The following is a 19,897-nucleotide window of genomic DNA, read 5'->3' on the forward strand; positions in this document are numbered from 1 at the left end:
TAGGACTTTAACATATGAATTTTAGGGGAACACAAGTCAGTCCATAGCAGCTAGCTACCCTACCCTGGGCACTTACCACGTGCCAGGTCCTGTGCTTTTGCAGAAGCCGTCCCTCGTCTTTCCAATCTTTCATTGATGGTGTGCCCCAGGGCTCAATCTTGGCTCTCTACTTTGCCTACATCCACTCTCTAAAGTGATTAAGGTCAGTTTCATGGGTTTCTCCCCAAGTTACATCCAATCTCTGCTCCGAACTCAACATCTCCCTACTGAGAAATGCTAAAGCATCTTGAATTTAATATATTTCAAACTAAACTCTTGATTATTCTCCTTCAACCTTCCCTTCATCCAGTCTTCCCCGTTTCAGCAAGTGGCAACCCCATTCCACCTGCTTAGAGTCAGCCTTGACTTCTCTCTTCCTGTTCTAGCAAATCTATCTGTGAGCTCTACTTTAAAATAATTACAGGGCACCTGGGTGGCTCAGTCGATTAACTGTCCAACTTCAGTCTGGGTCATAATCTCACAGTTCGTGAGTTTGAGCCCCACGTCGGGCTCTGTGCTGACAGCTCAAAGCCTGGAGCCTGCTTTGGATTCTGTCTTCCTCTCTCTCTGCCCCTCTCCTGCTCATGCTCTGTTTCTCTGTCTCTCAGAAATAAATAAACATTAAAAATTTTTAATTATTATTTCTTGCCTTCCCTTCTGCAAGCATCCTCATACACATCATCATCACCTCTGGAACAGACTACTATAACAGCCCCTATCGTGGGTGCTGTGATGCACAAGTCAGACCCTCCCTGCTTCAGGACTGAGGTATTGATTCCCCCAGGTGCTGAAGGCTCATAGCTGCATCCCTTCTTAGAAACAGCCCTCAGAAAGGAGCTCTCACTCCAGGTCTCTCTTCCCCATAAATATCCACATGGGTCAAGTCCTTATTCATCCATGTTTCTGTTCAAATGCCATTTCACTGCAGAGGACCTCCAGCCACTCCTATGCAAACAACATCCCCTTTGTTCTCCAGCTCCCTTACCCTGCTTTAATTTTTCCTCATAGCATTTATTAGGCTCTGACATATATATTTTTTTGTCTATTTGTTTATTGTCCTACAAGTTAAGCTCCAGAAGCTCCACTGGTGCACTTGGATATCTGAGTGCACCAGTGAGTGCTTGTGTGTGTGTGTCTGAATGCTTGGCCCCAGCATCTAGAACAGAATCTGGTGGCACATGGCAGACATTTGTATCAGTTTCCTATGGCTGCTGTAATAAATTACCATAAATTTAGTGGCTTAAACAGCACAAATTTATTATTGTGCAGCTCTGGAGGTCAGAAGTTTGAAATGGATCTCACGGCTAAAATCAAGGAGCAGGCTGGGCTGTATTCCTTCTGAAGGCTCTAGGGGAAAAATATGTTTCCTTGCATTTTTCATTTTTTAGAAGCCACCTACGTTTCTTGGTTCATGGCCTTGTTTCTCCACCTGCAAAGCCAGAAGTAAAGCATCTTCAAATCTCTCTGACTCTGATCCCTCTCCTGCCTCCTTCTTCCTCTTCTGAGGACTTTGGTTACCAAATTGGGCCTATGCCATTAATCCACATTAATCTTCCTATTTTAAGATCAGCTGAATAGTAACCTTGATTCCATATACAACCTTAACTCCTCTTTGTGAAGTAACCTAACATACTCACAGGTTCTGGGGATTAGACCATGGATACCTGTGGCGGGCAGAGGGGTTGTCATTTTGCCAACCATGACACTCAACAAATATATGATAAACACATGAATTAATGATTATCTAATTTCACTCACTCAGTGATCCCTTAACATCAATGCCATGATTGTCCCATTTTACAGATGAGGGAAATAAGTTCACACAGTTAATAAATAATGGAGAATTCAAATACATGCAGGCTGACTCAAGTCAGTCTGTCCCCACTTGCTTAATTTTCTCCCCCACTAGATTCAAATCTGTCTCCCCCACTAGATTCAAGAGTTCCTAGAGGGCAGAGACCAGGGCCTTGCCTATTTGTAGCCCCAGAGCTCAGTCCAGGACTTGGCAAATAGCAGCAACAATAACAGTGGTAATTTATTGAACACTTGATATGTGCCAAGCACTGTTATAAACACCCTGCACCCAAAAATATTTATTGAGTAAATGTGGAATGAATAAAACCATCTATATTCACTAAACCTTAATAGCCACATATTTAGCCCCATCTAATACTCAAGCTCTATACTAAATGTACAAATTCAGTCATATTAAGTTGTAGAGACTCTAAAATATCATCATATCATCAAGAGTGGGTTTATTTCTGTCTTCTGGTCTGAATCCAGAATCCCAACTCATCATCAATCAGCCTGTCTAATGAATGAACATTCACCGTGAATAGATTTATCCATTTTAGATTAAGACTTTGATTTGACAAACTAGAAAACTAGAAAATAATGACTAAGATACACAGAGGTCTTCCCCATTTCCTGAGCACTCTCACAGATGCATTTAATTCTCAGAAGCGCACTGCACACAGAGTAGGATGTAGCATTGCTCCCATGCATCACAGGGAACCCCGGACTCAGAAATCCAAAATTGCTAGCCCAAGGTCACCCGCACAGTGAGGACTGCAGGCCAGATTTCCTGTCTTCTAATTCCACACTTTTCTACTATGTTGTGCTGCCAAGTAGAACATCATATGCCTTTTAGAAGGGACTGTCCGTGCAAACTGGCAAAACTCGGCTTCCATGTGGATCTGTGGGGACTCCGCCAGCTCCTCACGTCTGGTTTCCCCACTCTTTCAGATCCCCCAGCTCTCCCAATTACGAGGTTTACAATTTCTCAGTCTGCACAATGAAAGGGCGACCCTAAGAATTTGAATCACTGCATAAAGTCTATTTTTTAAAATACTAATACTAATACTAATAATAAGGAAAGGGGATAATTGCCATTGGGATGGTTTTTTATTTGTCTTCAAAAAAATGTTTACTGAATATGAATTGTGCATAACATGGGATTCAGGGAAAGAATTTGGCAGGTTGAGGAGATTTCTATTCTGTTTTCTTTTTATCCTCTTTTCTAAGCGTCCTTTCTGTTTCCACTATGCTTTGAAAAAAAAATGCAAGAGAGCTCAGACTCTGGGGTAAAGAGAGAAAGAAGAATCCCAGAGTTACGGAGCCGGGCTAACCCCTTTTCTGTGAAGGTCTGTGTGCTCTTTTGTGCGCTAATGAAGAGATGGAAAGAAAAGACTTGTCCCCACATTATCCACCACTAGGCCAGCCAAAAGGACCTCTGACTCGCGGAGCGAAGTGCACTCTGCTGCAGGCCTGTTCCCCTCGCTTCTTCGCGTCGAGACGACACTCTCAGAGAATAGCTCTGTCCCCGTAGAGATTGTCCATGATTTGTGGGTCAAGAGCTGCCACAGGAAAAGTATCTAATTCCACTTTCACACACTTGCGGTGTCAGCAACCCAAATACAGAAATCTATTTTGCCCACATTTTAACTACTCAACTTAAAGGCAATGGCAGAGAAAAAGAAGCCCACCTGTTGGAACCAATGAAGAAATGTCCTAAGTCATTTCTAGGCTATAATTCTAGGTGAATTCACCTCACCTAACATCCTGTAAGGTTTGTTGTTACAAGAGACTATGGGGTTTCCAACTCCAATACATGCTGCATGTTCCAGCCAGAGAGGACTTTTCTGGCATAGATTTCTTCCCTTCAGGTCTATTTTTCAAACTGTCACCAGAGGGTTTTTTTTTTCCAAAACACATACACATTTATTCCACATATACATATTCAGTTGCAATTAAGTGCCAGGCACTTTTCTAGGTAGGTTAAGTGATCAAGACAGGCAAGTATCTGCATTTGTCCAGACAGGGGAGACAGCATTACTAAAGTAAACAGGGTTACTTCAGATAACTGCTTCGTCATAGAAAGACATCAAAATGGGTCTTGGGATAGAAAGTGACATGGGTGAGGGGATATGTCAGTGGAAACATCACATCTGAACCACGGTCTGAGAGACAAGAGGGGAAGAATTGTGCCAAGATCCAAGAGAAGAGCATTCCAGACAAAGGAAAGAAGAGATCCAGAAGGTAGGAATGAGCCTGGCTCTTCAAAGAACACAAAGAAGGCCCAGGAGGCTGGCAAGTGGAGGAAGAGTGGAAAGTGGTCAGAGCTGAGGCAAGAGAGGTGAAATAGATGCTGGTGTGGTCGTGGGAGAAGAGAATAAACAGGTGGGCTCAGGACACATTTTGGAGGTAGAGCTCACAGTACTTGCTGATAGATTTGACATGGGGAAACAGGAGAAAATAATCAAGGATGATTCTTGGTTTGGGGCTTGAGCAACAGAGTGGATGGCAGTGCCATTTTGAATGGGGGCAATGAAGGAAACTAAGTTGGGAGAAAAACAAGTATTTTCCTTTGAATATGTTACATGTTAAATATCCATTACACATGTAAGTGAAATGTCAAGTCAATGGCTAGATACACAAATCCACAGGTAAATAGAAAATGGGGGTAACTATATAAATTTAAGTGTCATGGACATATATACCTGTTATTTGAAGCCATGGAATTCCTAAGGAGAAGGGATGAAGAGGGCAGAGAAGAGCCATAGGGCACTCCCAGTGTCCAGAGGTTCAGTGGTGGAGGAGAGACCAGCAAAGAATAGTAAGGGAGAGTGGGCAGTTGTGGTTGGAGGAACACAAGGAAAATGTCACATAATGAGCCAGAAGAAAGTAATCAAGAAAAAGGAAGCAATTAACTGTGTCAGATTTTGCTTAACAGTTTACTTTAAAAATAAGAAGAGGGGAGGCACCTGGGTGCCTCAGTTGGTTGGGCATCCAGCTCTTGACTTCAGCTCAGGTCATGATCTCACAGTTCATGAGATTGAGCCCCAAGTCAGGCTCTGTGCTGACAGCTCAGAGCCTGGAGCCTGCTTCGGATTCTGTGTCTCCCTCTCTCTCTGCCCCTAACCCACTCACGTTCTGTCTCTGTCTCTCTCAAAAATAAATAAATATTTAAAAAATTAAAAAAAAAAAAAGAGGAATAAGATCTTGTCCTATCATTACTACTTTCCCATTAGAAACTCATCGATGGGTTGTTCTACACATTAAAGGGTAAAGGCTGCATTCCTTTCCAGAAAAGTCACTTCCTGACAGCCAACTCTATAGAGGAAGTCAGTAATCATATTCTGCATTCTTAGTTGCAAATGAGCAGAAAGGGATGTGTGAAAGAATATTAGGTATCTCACAGAATCTCCAGGAAGGCCCAAGAACCAGGTTTGGATCCCACTATAATCAGAAATAACAAACACAGGAGCCACACTGTGAGGAGAAACTCCCAAATGTTTCCTAGGACGTTTCTAGTATAAATGGACCTAGAAGTTCCACCACAGTTGCCCCAGAAGAAGCAGATGCCCCCAGCATCATGCCTGTCAGAGGAGCCAATCTGTCCACACAGTCAACACCTTCTGTTGTTCATTTCATCCTCCTGTTGGCAGATCCTTAGCCACACGTAAAACAGGTAACTGCAAAGGGGTCTGAGGAGTCTACAATGTCTATGGCACCTTCCAACATCTATTCCCCCTTCTTTTGGACTACCCTGATTTTTGTTAACCTTGTAATACACTGGATTTGGAGGATGCTGCCTCTAGTCTCAACCTATGGATCATGCTTGTGATTGGTTGGCCTATGGCAATGAGCATAGCCCCCACCTCTAGCCATAGATATAAATTCAGGAATGAACATATGACCTAATTCAGGTTGGTGCAATTAAATTAGACATTTGCTTGAGGCTTCTGTAAAAGAAACTACCTTAATCTTCTAAGAGAGCTCCCAGAAACAATCTTCTCTCTCTATTCCTGGATTGAAGGCTTATCCCCAAGGGAGAACATAACCCTGGGAAGAGTTCATTGACAACCATCTTTTGGCTGGAGAGGCACCAGCTTGGAATTAAGCTGATCCTGCAGAAGCAGAGGAGAAAGACAGAAAGAAGACAGACTTTAAAGCACATTCTCGGGCCACTGAAATAAACCAATTCTGAGATCTGCCCTACTCCTGGACTTCCCAGTTACCTAAATGAATAAATCCCTTTTAATGTTTAAGCAAGTTTGAACTGATTTTGGTTAGTGGCAATGAAATGCATTATAATTGATTCTGACTCGAATCTATCTCTTGGGGCTCACTTCTTGGCATCACTCATAGCTAGGCGCATCAGCCCATTTACTTTAAACCACCAGAATTCTAACAAGACTGGTCTCTCTGCCTGGATGCCCTTCCTTCCTTTTCTCCTTTGCTGCATGCCCGCTTCCTACTCACACTTAAACCCAGCTACAATGTCACCTCCTCCCTGAAGTCTGCCTGGATTTCTCTTAGCTTGCTCTATCATAGTGTACATCACTGTCTGACCAGTATTATGATAACTCTTAAAGATATGTACCCTTAAATTAGATCATAAGGCCTTTGACAGCCAGAGTAGTCTCTTTGTCCTTAGTGTCTTTCAAAGGCTGGCGCTGTCCTTGCATCCATCAAATGTTTGTTAACTCTCCAGTGATTACCAAAAATGTGTGGACAGTGGAGATTTCCGCTGTTGTGATCTTATAGATTCATGTGCTGAGACAGCTTTGTATAAGTGTTCTGGTCAATCCCTAAAGAACAAAGCAGTCCTTGATGACAGCTCCTCCTAGAACCACTGAGTTCTCATAGCTCACCTAATTCACCATCTCATTTTACTAGGGATAGAAGAGAAGCCCAGAGAAGGGAAGATCATGGGCAACTGGGGCATGAAAACCAGTGTTGCCTAATTCACTATCCATTCTACAACAGGAAGTTGCTTCTTTCCTTTGGCCCTGAGAGTTGAGGGTGAGCAGGACTGACCATCATTCTGGATATCTTTGGTGTCTGTAGTCTGCTCCTTTGCCACAGCCATTTTCTGCCTCCCACCTCCCTTATAGCTAGCTGGAGAAGGCACAGATGGAAGCTACGTGAGACAGGGCCATTATTTCTTCTGGCTTACCTTTGGTGGGAAGGGAAAGACCTTATTCCTCGTAAAGGAAGTTCTTATTTTCCCCTTGCTTTATTGAGAAACAACTGGCAAATAAAACTGTATACATTTAAGGAGTATAATGTGATGAGATGAAACATGTATATGTTGTGGGATGATTACCATGATCAAGCTAATTAACACATCCACCACCTCACATTGTTGCCATTTTTTTTTTTATGGGTGGTAAGAACACTTACGATTTACTTTCTTAGCAAATTTCAAGTATACCATACAGTATTATTAACTATAGTCACCAGGCTGCACATTAAATCCCCGGATCTCAATCACCTTGTAACTGGAAGTTTGTACCCTTTGACTGTTGGAGGAAGTCATTGAGAAGATATGACCACCTGTAACGGGTAATCAGAGGCTCTTGACCCCTCCCACTGTACATTCTGCCCACTGTTTCCACACATTGACCATTTTCAAGGACACAGCCTTGAGAGAGCAATGAGTTGTTAAGACCATCTGGATGGTATACCTGATTAAACCTTGTTAAGTCCTCTATGTCAACGTTTAAGATTCTTGTGGGCCAGTGTAGAGATCTACTCATCTCATAGTCATCCAAGTGAAGCCTCATTTGTAAGTTCCCTTGCTCATTAAAACTTCCACCCACCAAACTGGAGTGGCCTGCCTCTTTCTTTGGCCTCTGCTTGCCCTCAGTGTACAGCACCCAGTTTCAAATTTCATGAGCAACTCCTGAGGTTGCAAATCAACACTGACCACCATCTCCCTGTTTTCCACAATCCCCAGCTCCTGGCCATCACCGTTCTAGTCTCTGTTTCTGTGAGTTCAACTTTTCTTTTATGATTCCACATATAAGTGAGATCATACATTGTTTGTCTCTCTGTGCCTGGCTTATTTGACTTAGCATAATGTCCTCCAGGTTCATCCTTGTCCCAGATGGCAGGATTTCCTTCTTTTCTATGGCTGGAATATGGAATATTCCACTGTATGTGTGTGTAAATGTGTGTGTGCTTATATATATATCACATTTTTGTTATCCAGTCACCCCCCTGATGGACAATTGGGTTGTTTCCATATCAGAAATTTCTGAGTTTGTATGAAAAGAAGGAGAGATTTAGACAGGGTAGGATTTTTTCATGACCTCTGCAACTTCAGCTCCCTCCTCCTTCTCTGGTGCATTTGATCCCTTTTCGAAGCAGACTCTGGCTAGGGTTAGAAATGGGGGGGAGGATACCTGTAATCTCCTTGGTTGCCCTCTGTACCCTCCCTCACACTCTGGCTCTCTCCTGCCCAGCAGTGTGCACTCGCCTGCCAAGCTTCACTTCCCAGACTCAGGCTGGAAATTACCTTCCAGGCAAGTGAGCAACACGCCCCAGGGTTCCCAAGGCCAGAACACGCAATGGTGCCTTCGGGAGTCAAGGCAGGCTTTACGTACAAGGTGATGTTTGAGCTCATACTTTAAGGACAAAACGAGTTTGCAAAGGGAGGAAAACATGATTGTGAAGGACCATCGAGGATCAAGGGTAGAGGGACAAATACCGAAGTAAAAGCATAATTATGAAGGGACGTGAATGGTGCCTCACCTCAAACTATACGTCCACATCCTAACACGTAGAATCCATGAATATGATCTTATTTAGAAAAGCGGTCCTTGCCGATTTAGTTAAGTTAAGGGCCTCCAAATGAGGTCCTCCTGGATTATCCTGGGATTATTAATGACAGGTACCCTTATGAGGGAAAGGCCGAGGGAGAGGTGAGACAGGAGAGAAGGGAAAGCCCCACAGAGGAGAAGGCCATGTGAAGAAGCAGGCCGAGGGATGCTGCCATGCCCGAGGAACATGTGGAGCCACGAGGAGCTGGAAGAGGCAAGGAAGGGTTTTCTCCTAGAGCCCTCAGGGGGAACATGGCCCTGCCAGCCTTGATTTCAGACTTCCAGCTTTCCAAACTGTGAGAGAGTATGTCTCTGGTGTTTTAAGCCACCAAGTGTGCGGTAACTTGTCATAGCAACCCTCAGAAGCTAATAAAGATGGCCAGATGTTCACTGTGTCGGGAAACCGGTCACCCTTCTGTTTCCCCTTTCTATCAGATACGGATCCAAGCCATTCTACCCTTCATGAGTTGCAAAGAAAGCAGCCACTTACAGCTAGCCTGGCTTCTCTTCAATGAAAGCCAGGTTTGCTCGGCAAAACCCAGACACAATAGTGAGGACATCTAGGTTTCCAAAATGGGCAAGTTCAATATATGCTCATATACTAATGTGAAGGGGCTCAGTTACCCTGGGGGATGATAGCCACCCTCATCTCTCACTCTGGGACAAGCTGAAACCTGAGGTGTCACTCAAGTTTGCAAAATCAGAGAGGAAGAACTGCCCCTTGGGCAAAGGTCTGCAGTGAGGACACCACACTAGAGAACTGAAGAGGAAACCAGGTGGGGAAAGAGAACCTGAGAGAGAGGAACCCATCAGCAGAAAGTCAGACATCTTCTCTAGGAGGACCTCGGGCCTTTTCTTGTGTGGGATCAAACAAGAAGTATCTGGATTTTGTATCTTGATGCTGTACATCCCTCCCCCCCCCCCCCGGGATCTGGGAAAGAGCCTCATACAATGACCCCACTGTCTGGCTGATGGGTCTGGTGAAACTGGAAGGGGGAAGGGAGGGGAAGCCCCCCGCCCCCACCCCGAATGGAGTGACCTTGAGTGCCTCTCTTCTCTGGGACTGAAGGGTGCTGTCCCCTGTGGGCATTCCTATGTAAGAGAAGTCATGTTGGGCAATGACAGCAGCAAAGACCCCCCCTCCCACCCCAACTAAGCTGGGAATAAAACCAAGGTACTGATGGTTTTCAGCCAGGGAGGGCATGATCAGATGTGCTTTTTATAGAGATTTCACTGTAAGAGCAGTGTGGAAAATGGAGTGCATGGGAAGAAACTGGTGACAGAAGGATCATGTTCCAGAATGTTTAAATAACAGTCCAAGAGAGATGAAGAAGACAGATGAAGGCAGTGGCGGTGTGGGCAGAAGCACTGACTAGAGACTGAGCTGGGAACTGTTCTGTTAACCAAGATCTGGACAGAAGGCAAGAGGCAGAATTCTCCATCCGATTCCTATTCCCAAAAAACTGGGCTGTTGGGGCACCAGGGCTCCTCACGGGTCTAGAGAATTCCAGGGCATTTCCATCTTTAAGGATTTCAGAGCTTTAACTAAAAAGGAGGAAATGCAAAAATGGGGCCAAATAAGCCACAGTATCTCTGAAATATTTGTTTTTAAAAAATTATGGCTTTTCAACCACGTGAACAATGCCATGCATGTTTGTTTACTCTCCAAAGACAATCACAGAAATTATCAACGTATTTACCATGCCATCAGGGCTCCAGTCTCAGAAACAGACAGAATTTTCAGTTGCGCGACGTGAGTCTTCTCCAAGGCTTGGCGGTGCCTCACAGAGACTGTGCATAACCCTGATTCGAGATGAGGTTAAAAATAGATACCAGGGGCTCAACACAAATGTGAGGCCTGGGTAGGCGGTCCTCGGTAATCAACACTGAGGCCTGGTTGTGGATACTCTGACAGCTGAACTCTGAAAAACTGCCCAAAGAAATAATTAATCCAAAGCCAATGGTTAGAAAGAGCTAGAAGCCAGAGAGACCAGGCTGAGTAAAGGCTGGAAGCAAAGGGGGCAGAGCCGGGAAGCACTCTCAAGCCCACCAGCTGGCGGCCACATGGATGGGGAGGCGGGGGGAGGACGTGCTTGGAGGGTTGAAGGAGACAGCCTGGGCCTGAACACTCTCTGTCCCTCCAGCAGACTGGGCAAGAATAAAAGCTTGCTCCATGGGAGCCCAGCACTTGCAGTCAGGCGGGAATCTGTCTCCTGCCATAGCTCTCTTTTGAGCCCTAAGTCCCCTCGAGAGGTTTTCCTCGTTGGGATTCTGACCTGTATTTTCCCACTCTCTTACTCTTCCATCTCTAACACCCGGCACATGTACTATGGCACAGAACAGAACACTGAGAAAAGTACTGGCTTCAAGGTCACACAGATCTAGCTTCAAATGCATGGGCACAGCAATGCATCATTCTGAGCCTCAGTTTCTCTACCTATGAAATGGGAGTGGTAGTAGGAACCTTGTAGGATTTGTTGTGAAGATGAGCAGATAATGGCAATGGATGTGCCTTGTGATCTCAAAGCACCCCAGGCACTAGCCCAAAGTGAGGTCATTGGCTTGTAAGTGGCATGGGGAAGTCCTCCTGGCACAGGACCCGGAGTCAGGGATGCAGCCACAGTGTTATGACTTGCAACCTAAGCTTCCACAGAGCCTCAGCCCCTCCCTGTGACTCAGTGCCATGGGATGTCTTCTACCCCAACTTCTCTTTCTCTGCTGCCCATAACTACCTGCCTCCCTCCAGCTGGCTCTTGCATGGCCTAATTAGGATCTGTCCTTCCCATAGCCCTTGAGCACCATCCTGAGCCCAGACCTTCAGGGGCCCTTTACCGCCCCACCTGTCCTACAAGGGCTCTCGTTTGGGCACTGACTTTGAACACGGCTGGTCTCTAGTGGTTAAAGGAGCAGAATGAGGAGGGGGAACATGATCACGCTGACCTTCCAACAAGTGTGCCTCCCCCAGCCCCATAAAGAAGGCTTTTAGGTTCCACTCAAGTTGTTCTTCAAAGCCCAGCTAACATGTTTTCCTCCAGAAAGATCCTTGATATTCCTGGTGCTGTGAATTCTGAATCCCATCTGCCTTCTGTAATGGCCCCAAGCATTCTGGGACGTACACGATAGTGATGTGAGTTCCCCCACCATACCATGAACTTCTCATAGGTAAATCCTGTGATTCATCTATGTATCCCTTACAGGGCTGGACACAAAGTAGCTGCTCAGTAATATTTATTGAGTTTATAACAAATATCCTCATCAAGGTTTTCTGTTGACCAAAGGTGGCTTCTCCCCACCACCCTCCAACATCCTGAGTGCTTTATACCAGAGATCAGAAAAGTATGGCCCACCATCTCTTTTTGTAAATAAAGTTTTATTGGAACACAGCCATGGATTTTGTTTATTTAGTGTCTATCTCTGCTTTCATGCTGCGATGGTAAAGTTGAGAGTTGTGACTGAGACCTTCCAGTCCACAAGGCCTAAAATATTTACTATCTGACCCTTCACAAAAATTTTGTTTGATCCTATCTTACAGCAAGCAAATTTAAGTTTTTTCATCTGTAACACAGGGATAATAACCAAGAACAGAGAACTGTTGTGAAGATCAAAAAGGGTAATGGATATAAAATTGTTCTGCAGACAGCATTCACTCTGCCCACCACATGGGGTCAAAGGCTCAAGTGTTGATATGGGAAGTGGGAAGGCTCACTTGGGGGACATCCTATCCCATCTAAGCAGACACCTGGTAAACATACAGTGCTCTATAAATACAGAACTCAAATATCTGCCTGCAAGGAACCAAATTCCCCCTGCCCCCCGGGATAGACTCTTCCCATTCGGCATTAATTCAAATGGGGCTATGGCTCCTGGAGAGAACAAAATAGACCTCTGAATGTTCCTGTTCCTCATTTAAGATAAATGCTCCGAGAAGTAAGAAAGTGCTTTAATTAATGCCATTGGCAGACTTGCATAACTGCTGGTTATGATAGATAAGAATGATTTTTTACTTGATTTGACAGAGCTAACATGCAAACCCCAAAATATTTTCAATTAGCCTCCTAGCTAGTTATCAACATGGATCTCACACTTCCTAAGGTGGGCCTCCGAGCCTTGAGGAAGTGGCTTGTTTTAAGCTACGTAGGAAGTGAGGGGGATGGGATAGGCAGGCAGGCAGAGGCACAGCCCCGGGTCTGTATGGAAGGAGACATTTCACTGTGGCTGAGCTGGAAGAAGTGTCTGCCAAGAGGGCAGAGCTGGGGCTCGGATTGAAAGGCCAGGCCGCTCTTGGCCGCGCTGCCCATGGGGCTGGGATGGCGGGATGGCAGCTGTTCTGATCATGTGGACACCAAGTGCAGCTGCCTTTGTCAAGCTGAGATCTTTCGACTACCTTAGTGAGATATGAAGTCTTGCCCCAGAAAGGGGAAGTCCTGCACTCTCTGAGTGAGTCAGTGGTGGGGCTACGCTTGACCCCGGGCTCCTCTTACCCACTTGGATTCCCCACTGCCTTCCATACTTCACTTTACTGCTAATCAGACGCCTTGACCGCCACGATCAAACCGAGCCTGGGAAGGAGACAGGGAACATTAACACTGTCCACGCAGAAGAGGAAACTGAAGTCCGGAAACAAAATGCTGCGTGTGGCCCTCACCAGCGGGACATATGGGTGGGATCCCAGCCCTGCATCTTCCTCTCCACCATGCTACTTGCTGTGAGAACGGCCTCATGGCTCTCTGACCCTGACTGCAAAGCTCTGGGCTGGGCCTTCTTACCTGACCACCAGCAGTGAGGCTGAACCTCTGCTCAAACCAAACTTCCCGTCTGAGATTTGCCCCAGCAGCTGCCCCAGAAGCCTGTTCCATGTGTCGCTGACGCACGAGTCCTACCAGGGCTGGGAGTGGGTGGGGGGTGGGGGAGAGGTAAGTGAGGCACCAGGGCACAAAATTCAAGGAGACACGGACTCTCAGGGGCTGTGCAAGTGCTGTCGTCTTGTTGTGAGGACTAAATGAAATAAGAAAGTGCTTAGAGGCAGAACCTGGCACATAAGAAGAGCCATAAAAATATTCGATTATTATTGCTATCGGTAGTAGCACGACTACTACTGGTAGCATTGAGAGAATCTGTTTCTTCTTCTGCCCACTGGAGATAAAATTAATTTTTGTCAGTGAAGAGAGTCGATATTGTAAAGTTCTACAAATGTAAGCTATTGTTCCAGAAGGCCTTATACTACTTTGGGGGCACAAGTGTCCCTGAACGAGGGACAGTTAACTTTGTCCTATTTTATGGCCTCAGCCGACCCCCTGCCCTGCCTGGCCTACCTTATATGCTAAGAAAACTTGGATTCCGCGAAGGAGCTAACAGGAGCCACTGAAGGATTTCAAGCTGGAAGTGATACGGCAAATCTGTGCTTGATGAAGATTCCTCTGGTAGTGTGATCTTGGACCGAAGAGGGCCGGAACTAAGGCAGGGAGGCCAGTCGGAGGCAAGTGAACAGTTCTGGCAAGAGACAGTGAGGTCTGAAGAAGGGTAGCGGTAGTGGGGACGAGAAAGGACCAAGCAAGAGAGTGGGGATGAGGAAACGAAATCTGTTCATCACTCCTGGAAAAACAACTGTGAATCAGTGATACCATCTTTATCCCCCAAAGCAAACAGATCCTTCATTAGTGCTAGCAATTGAGAGCTGTGTGAGGTTTGGTACCCACTAGCTGCTAAACATGCATATAAAAGGAAGCACACCATATGCTGTGATGAGTTAATGCCAATTGGCCCCACTCAGATATATACTGCTTTAATTTTAACACTTTATTTGAACAAAAGTCTACTTCTAAGGAAGCTCAGGATTCCCAGAGTTTCTTCTTGCTGGCCATTTGACTTGATTTCTTTCCTCGGTAATGAAATGTCACTTTCAGTAAGTATGGCCAGGATTCAGATGTCAAGTCAATAGAAACAAAACTTCATGGACAGATGAAATGAGATGCCTTTTAAGGTAGTGAGCTCCCTGCCACTGGGGGCATTCAAGAAAAATCGGGATGGCCACTTGATGGAGTTGTTGCAGAGAAGATTCAAACATCAGAAGGTGAGTGGAATGGGGATGTTAGACTTGATGACCTTTAAGGTTTTCAAGAACCATAAATTCTAAGAGGTTGAATCACAAATGTAGTTCTTGGCTGACCAGGGGAACCCCATAATCACAGCAGAGTCAGAATGAGGATATAAGATTTTTTAAGCAAATTCAGAATTCATAACCACCTTAGGGAAGAAATCTGGACAACCTATCAGCCAAGACAGCTCCAGGACAGAAGAATGGAGATCATCAGAAGAAAAAGTTTGTTTGCAATGTCATCCTAAAAAGCCTGGCATAAATAAGGGACTTCTCTCAGGGCTAAGAACTAGGAAAACACTTGGGTCTTCTTTTCCATATAACTGACCCTGTGCCTCTTTTCACATTGGCCGTTAGGAAGCTCAGAACTTAATTTGCACATAAAAATAAAAACCGCATTGGGGCGCCTGGGTGGCTCTGTCGGTTGGGCATCCAACTTTGTCTCAGGTCATGATCTCACAGTCCATGGGTTTGAGCCCCACATCGGGCTCTGTGCTGGCAGCTCGGAGCCTGGAGCCTACTTTAGATTCTGTGTCTCTCTCTCTCTCTCTGCTCCTCCCCCGCTCTGTCTCTGTCTCTCTCAAAAATAAATAAAGATTTTTAAAAATCTTAAAAAGAACAACAACTGCATAGACCCTTGTAATCTGTCATCATCGCTCTCTCCTTCCTCATCTCCTTCCTCCTTCTGGCCATTCCATTCTCCTTCCTCCTTCTGGCCTCTTATTTTAATGTATGTTTCCTAGTCCTAATTTTGTTTTTAATTGATAGTTTGCCTTCTAGTCCTTTCTATAAGCTTCCTCAAGTGCTCTGAGAAACAAGCAAGGAAATAAACAAGAAAATAAATAATAAACTGGGACCTAGGATGCCAGTTATTAGCTCCCACTGATGGTGGGGAAGTAGAAGGGGGAGCACTGGACTGGGGATCACTTGAGTTGTCACCATTCCTGTGCCACAGTGGGAGCTTGGGGAAGACACTTCCTGGACTCAGTCTCCCCTTCTGTAAAACAACAGACTAGAGCACGGGCGTGGATTGGACTTTGGCTCCCGAGAGCTCCTTGCCTCCAACTGTCCATCCAGGGTTCCCAGGTAAATCTCCAAATGCCACCCCTCTACCAAGGTCACACCTCCCCTGGATTTTGAGGTCTCTTGCCTGTAGACAGTATCCTAGGCTTTTTATTTATGTTTTTAAAAAACACATGTATATAGTATTCACTATATTCCTTGTACTGTTCTGAATACTTCCATACTGTGATTAATGTCAATTTTGTAATGATTTTATGAGAGAGGTACTCTTATTATGCCCATTCTACAAACAAGAAAATGAAGGCTTTTAGGGTTTAAGTAAATCACTAGTAACTGACAAAGCTAGATTCAAAACCCAAGGCACCAAGTCTCTGAGTTCATACTTTTAACTGTATGTTCCTTCAAATCCGGCCATGACTTTGGCCCAACAACCTGACCTTATTATAATTTCTGACCTGGATTATTAGCTCTCCTAGATTATTGCCCACCTGCCATCCAAGTAAGCAAAGACTTTTCTGGGTGCCTACTCTGCGCCAAACTCTATGCTGGACCAGGGACAGGCATGAACCCAATATGGTCTTATCCAAAGGGAGCTGTCTATTTGAGGACAGGAGTCAAACATATATCCCACTCACTAGAATCCAAAGAGAAATTAAATGCCATGTGGACGTTCAGGCAACGGCTATGTCAATGGGACTTCCAATGGGGCAGATGATGGTGGAAGGGGGTGGGGAAGAGCATTGCAGGCAGAGGGAAAAGCATGAGCAAGTCAGAGGCATGAAAGTATATGGTATGTGTCAAAGGGACTGGCTCCTGGCTTTCTCACCAATCTGGTCCTGTATCACCCTTCCCCTTCAGCTGTTTTACGTATTTATTTATTTACTGAGTGCCAACTGTGAGTCAGGCACTGTTCTAGATGCTGAGGATATAGTAGTCCAAAAAGGTAGCTTTCATCATGACGCTTACAAGCTAGGGGAGAGACCCAGATCATTAACAGATAAAAAAGATATGCCGGGTGGTGGTAGGTGTGATGAGGAATAACATGCGGAGTAACAGGACAGAGAACAAGGGAGGGTCACTGTCACAGGAAGAGGGAGCAGAGAAGGCCCCTTTGATAACATTTTAGTGCAAACTCAAATGAAATGAGGGAGTGAGCTATGAAGATATGTGCTATGCGTGTGGTATAGGTAGAAGGGAGAAAAAACTCAGTTGCCCAGAGAATGAACTGTTTGTCATTTTTGAAGAATAGAAAAATGAAGCCAGTGGGAGAGGGAGCTGAGCTGCAGTATGGTTCTGGGCCACGTGCGGTCTGATTTATGAGAATAAGGACTTTGGATTTTGCTCCCAGTGTAGTAGGAAACCGTCACAAAGCTGTAGCTGAACCAAGCTGTTACAAGCCACACAAGCCCCTTCTAAATCTCTTTGGGAAAATCAACTTCTGTTCTACTTCAGGGCCTTTACCCAGTCTGTGCCCTCTGCCAGGAATGCCCCCACTGTCCCCCGTCTCTTTGCTGAGCTATTTCCTACCCCGCCCCAAAGGTGGCACTTCAGGGAAGGTGCTCCTGACCCTCCTAAACAAATTAGATTCCCCTGCTAAACAACCTCACCACCCTATACTTCCCTTTTGTGGCACTTAGCGAAACTGCCATGACATAATATAAACCATAACATAATACAACTTTCATTTTCTACTGTTTCTTCCACTGGATAGTGGGCACCATGAGGTGAGACAGTGTCTTTTCTCTTTACCCGTGGATTGTCAGTGCACAGGGTCTGAGTCTTAAGAAGAGCTCCATAAATACTTGTCGAATTAATGCAAGAATAAATTAAGTAAAAGGAAAGGATGAGAAGGCAGGTTGGAGGCTCTAACCCTGGGCTGGAGAAGCACTTTGGCCTGGAACCACAGACAGGCCACATGGAAAGCATATGAGGGGTATAGTTCAAGGTACACTTAAGCCAAGCCCCTGATGGCTGTGGGCAGGAGAGATTGAAAGGTAGTAAGACTGGGGGCAGAAAGAATGGAAAGCAATTTTTAAAACTGTTTGGTGGATTCCCTGCCCTATGTTAAATGTTCATATTAAGAAAAATCTATGTGTTATAGATGTTTTCATGAATTTGGGGAACCACAAAGATCTCAAGGTATATCCCTTGGGATGTTGCTGGGATGGTGATAATAATCAGCTAGTGTGTAACCAAATGACAACAGCAATAAATGCCAAGTAGCAGAAATCATACTATATGGGAGTCAGGAGACCTGGGTTTTTTCATTCATTCATTCATTCATTCATTCATTCATTCATTGTTCATGCAATAAATATTGGCTATTGACCGCAAACTAGAGATTAAATCCTGCGGTAGGCATGGGTTTAGATTCTGTTACCTACTCAGTATACAAACTTGGACAAGTCATTTAACCTCTCTGTATAAAAGGAAAAAAACCTTTTATTTATAAGGGAATGGTCTTCCTTATTAAAGGAAAATACAAAGCCCTTTGGTGCTGAACGGGGTCTCCACATGGGAAGAGATGATGTAATAAAAGGTCTTACTTCCGTTCCCTTGAGTTTCCTTTACCCCTTGAAGTTTGATTTTGGCTGTTACACCCAAAAAGTCTGGAATGATGGTCATCATCTGTTTCATGGCCTAGAAAAATCTCTTCTTGTTCCTCAAAGCCTAGAGGAACATCAAACATCAGAGCTCCTGAAACCTTCCCTGGTTCCCCACTTCCTAGGCGAAATGAATCTCTCCCATCCTGCCCTGCTTTGAACACTAGCTCATCCAGTGCTGTATGGCTCACTACTCCATGTGACATAGTTGGGTTCACCTGAGAGCTGTGTTTTCTCTCCTCTGTTTTCCCAGCCTCTGCCTGAGTGTCTGGCCCAGAGCACATATTCTGTTGTTAAATGGATAAAAAGTCACCAGGAGAGCAGAACAGCTGACAAACCACACAGTGGTAGAAAGAAGTCCAAACAGACTTGCTAAGAGCCAGAAAGAAGAGACTAAAGCAGCTGGGAACATCAATGAGTACTCTCTGAGGGACACTGAGAGACCATGGGACATTGTGGGTTGGGGTCCATGCAACTTCCCTGTTGGAGAAAACAGAATGGCAGTCAAGTATTTATTTTCTTTAACAAAACCACATCGTAGCCCATACCTTTGCAATTTAGAGGCTGATGTAAACTTAGGAAAGTCATTTAACCTGACTGTACAAGGAAAAAAAAGATGATGATGATGGCTTACCAAGCTGTAAGTCTGCAGGGACACACCCTTATTGCCTTTGATGCCTTGGGCATTTCAAATTAGAATCGCTGATACCTTTCCTAATAGAATGTAAATAATTAAGAAACAACTACAAGATATAATTTTTAAATGTAGCAGTTGTTCCAAATATATCAAAGCTGTGTATGTCACTACCTTGCTTTCACTTGGCCTAAACAATGAACTTCTGTTCACCGAGTACTACTGTGTTTGTGAGTACTTCTACCGGGCATTAAGTGTTTTGTATGCATTATGTAATATAAAACTAAGGCAGCAAAATGAGGGAAGTTGTTTTTATATTCTCCATTAGGATGCCTCTGAGGGGGAAAACTTGAATATTACTGCAAGGAATATTTTGATAAATGATGTGAGTGAGAGATGAGACCCCAAAAGACATACTTAAGTAACAAGGGATGAGTGCTAAAGTTGCTTCTGACAGACAGTCAGGTGTTCACTTAACGGCAGGGTTTTGAACCACTGAGTAGCAAGATGGCTGTGGGCTGCAATGGTGTGCAAGTCTGGGGCAGAACTGAATTGTTCAGAAATACTAGAGTAGAGGCTAAGGACAGTGTTCTGGAAGGATCTTAGGGATTGCGAAAACCCACAGTGAGGCATGTAATGAAACCTTCTCCATCTTCCTTGGAAAATCACCAGAAAATTCTTCCCTATTCCCCATTGTTCATGGGACCTGAAGATTATTTCACAGGATAGAAAGAAAGTCTGAGGTCAGCAAAGTCAGCAGACATAGGGGAACAACCATAAATCTGGCTTACATTTCACCCACAAGCCTATGAGACAAAAAGCATTACCCTCCTTTTACTGGTGAGGAAACTAAGGCTGGTGTAGGTTAACAACCTTGTCCAATACATAGCTCCAA

The sequence above is a fragment of the Puma concolor genome, chromosome D4 (genome assembly GCF_028749965.1).
Source record: "Puma concolor isolate L17-30 chromosome D4, mPumCon1.1.hap2, whole genome shotgun sequence".
Lineage (NCBI taxonomy): Eukaryota > Metazoa > Chordata > Mammalia > Carnivora > Felidae > Puma > Puma concolor.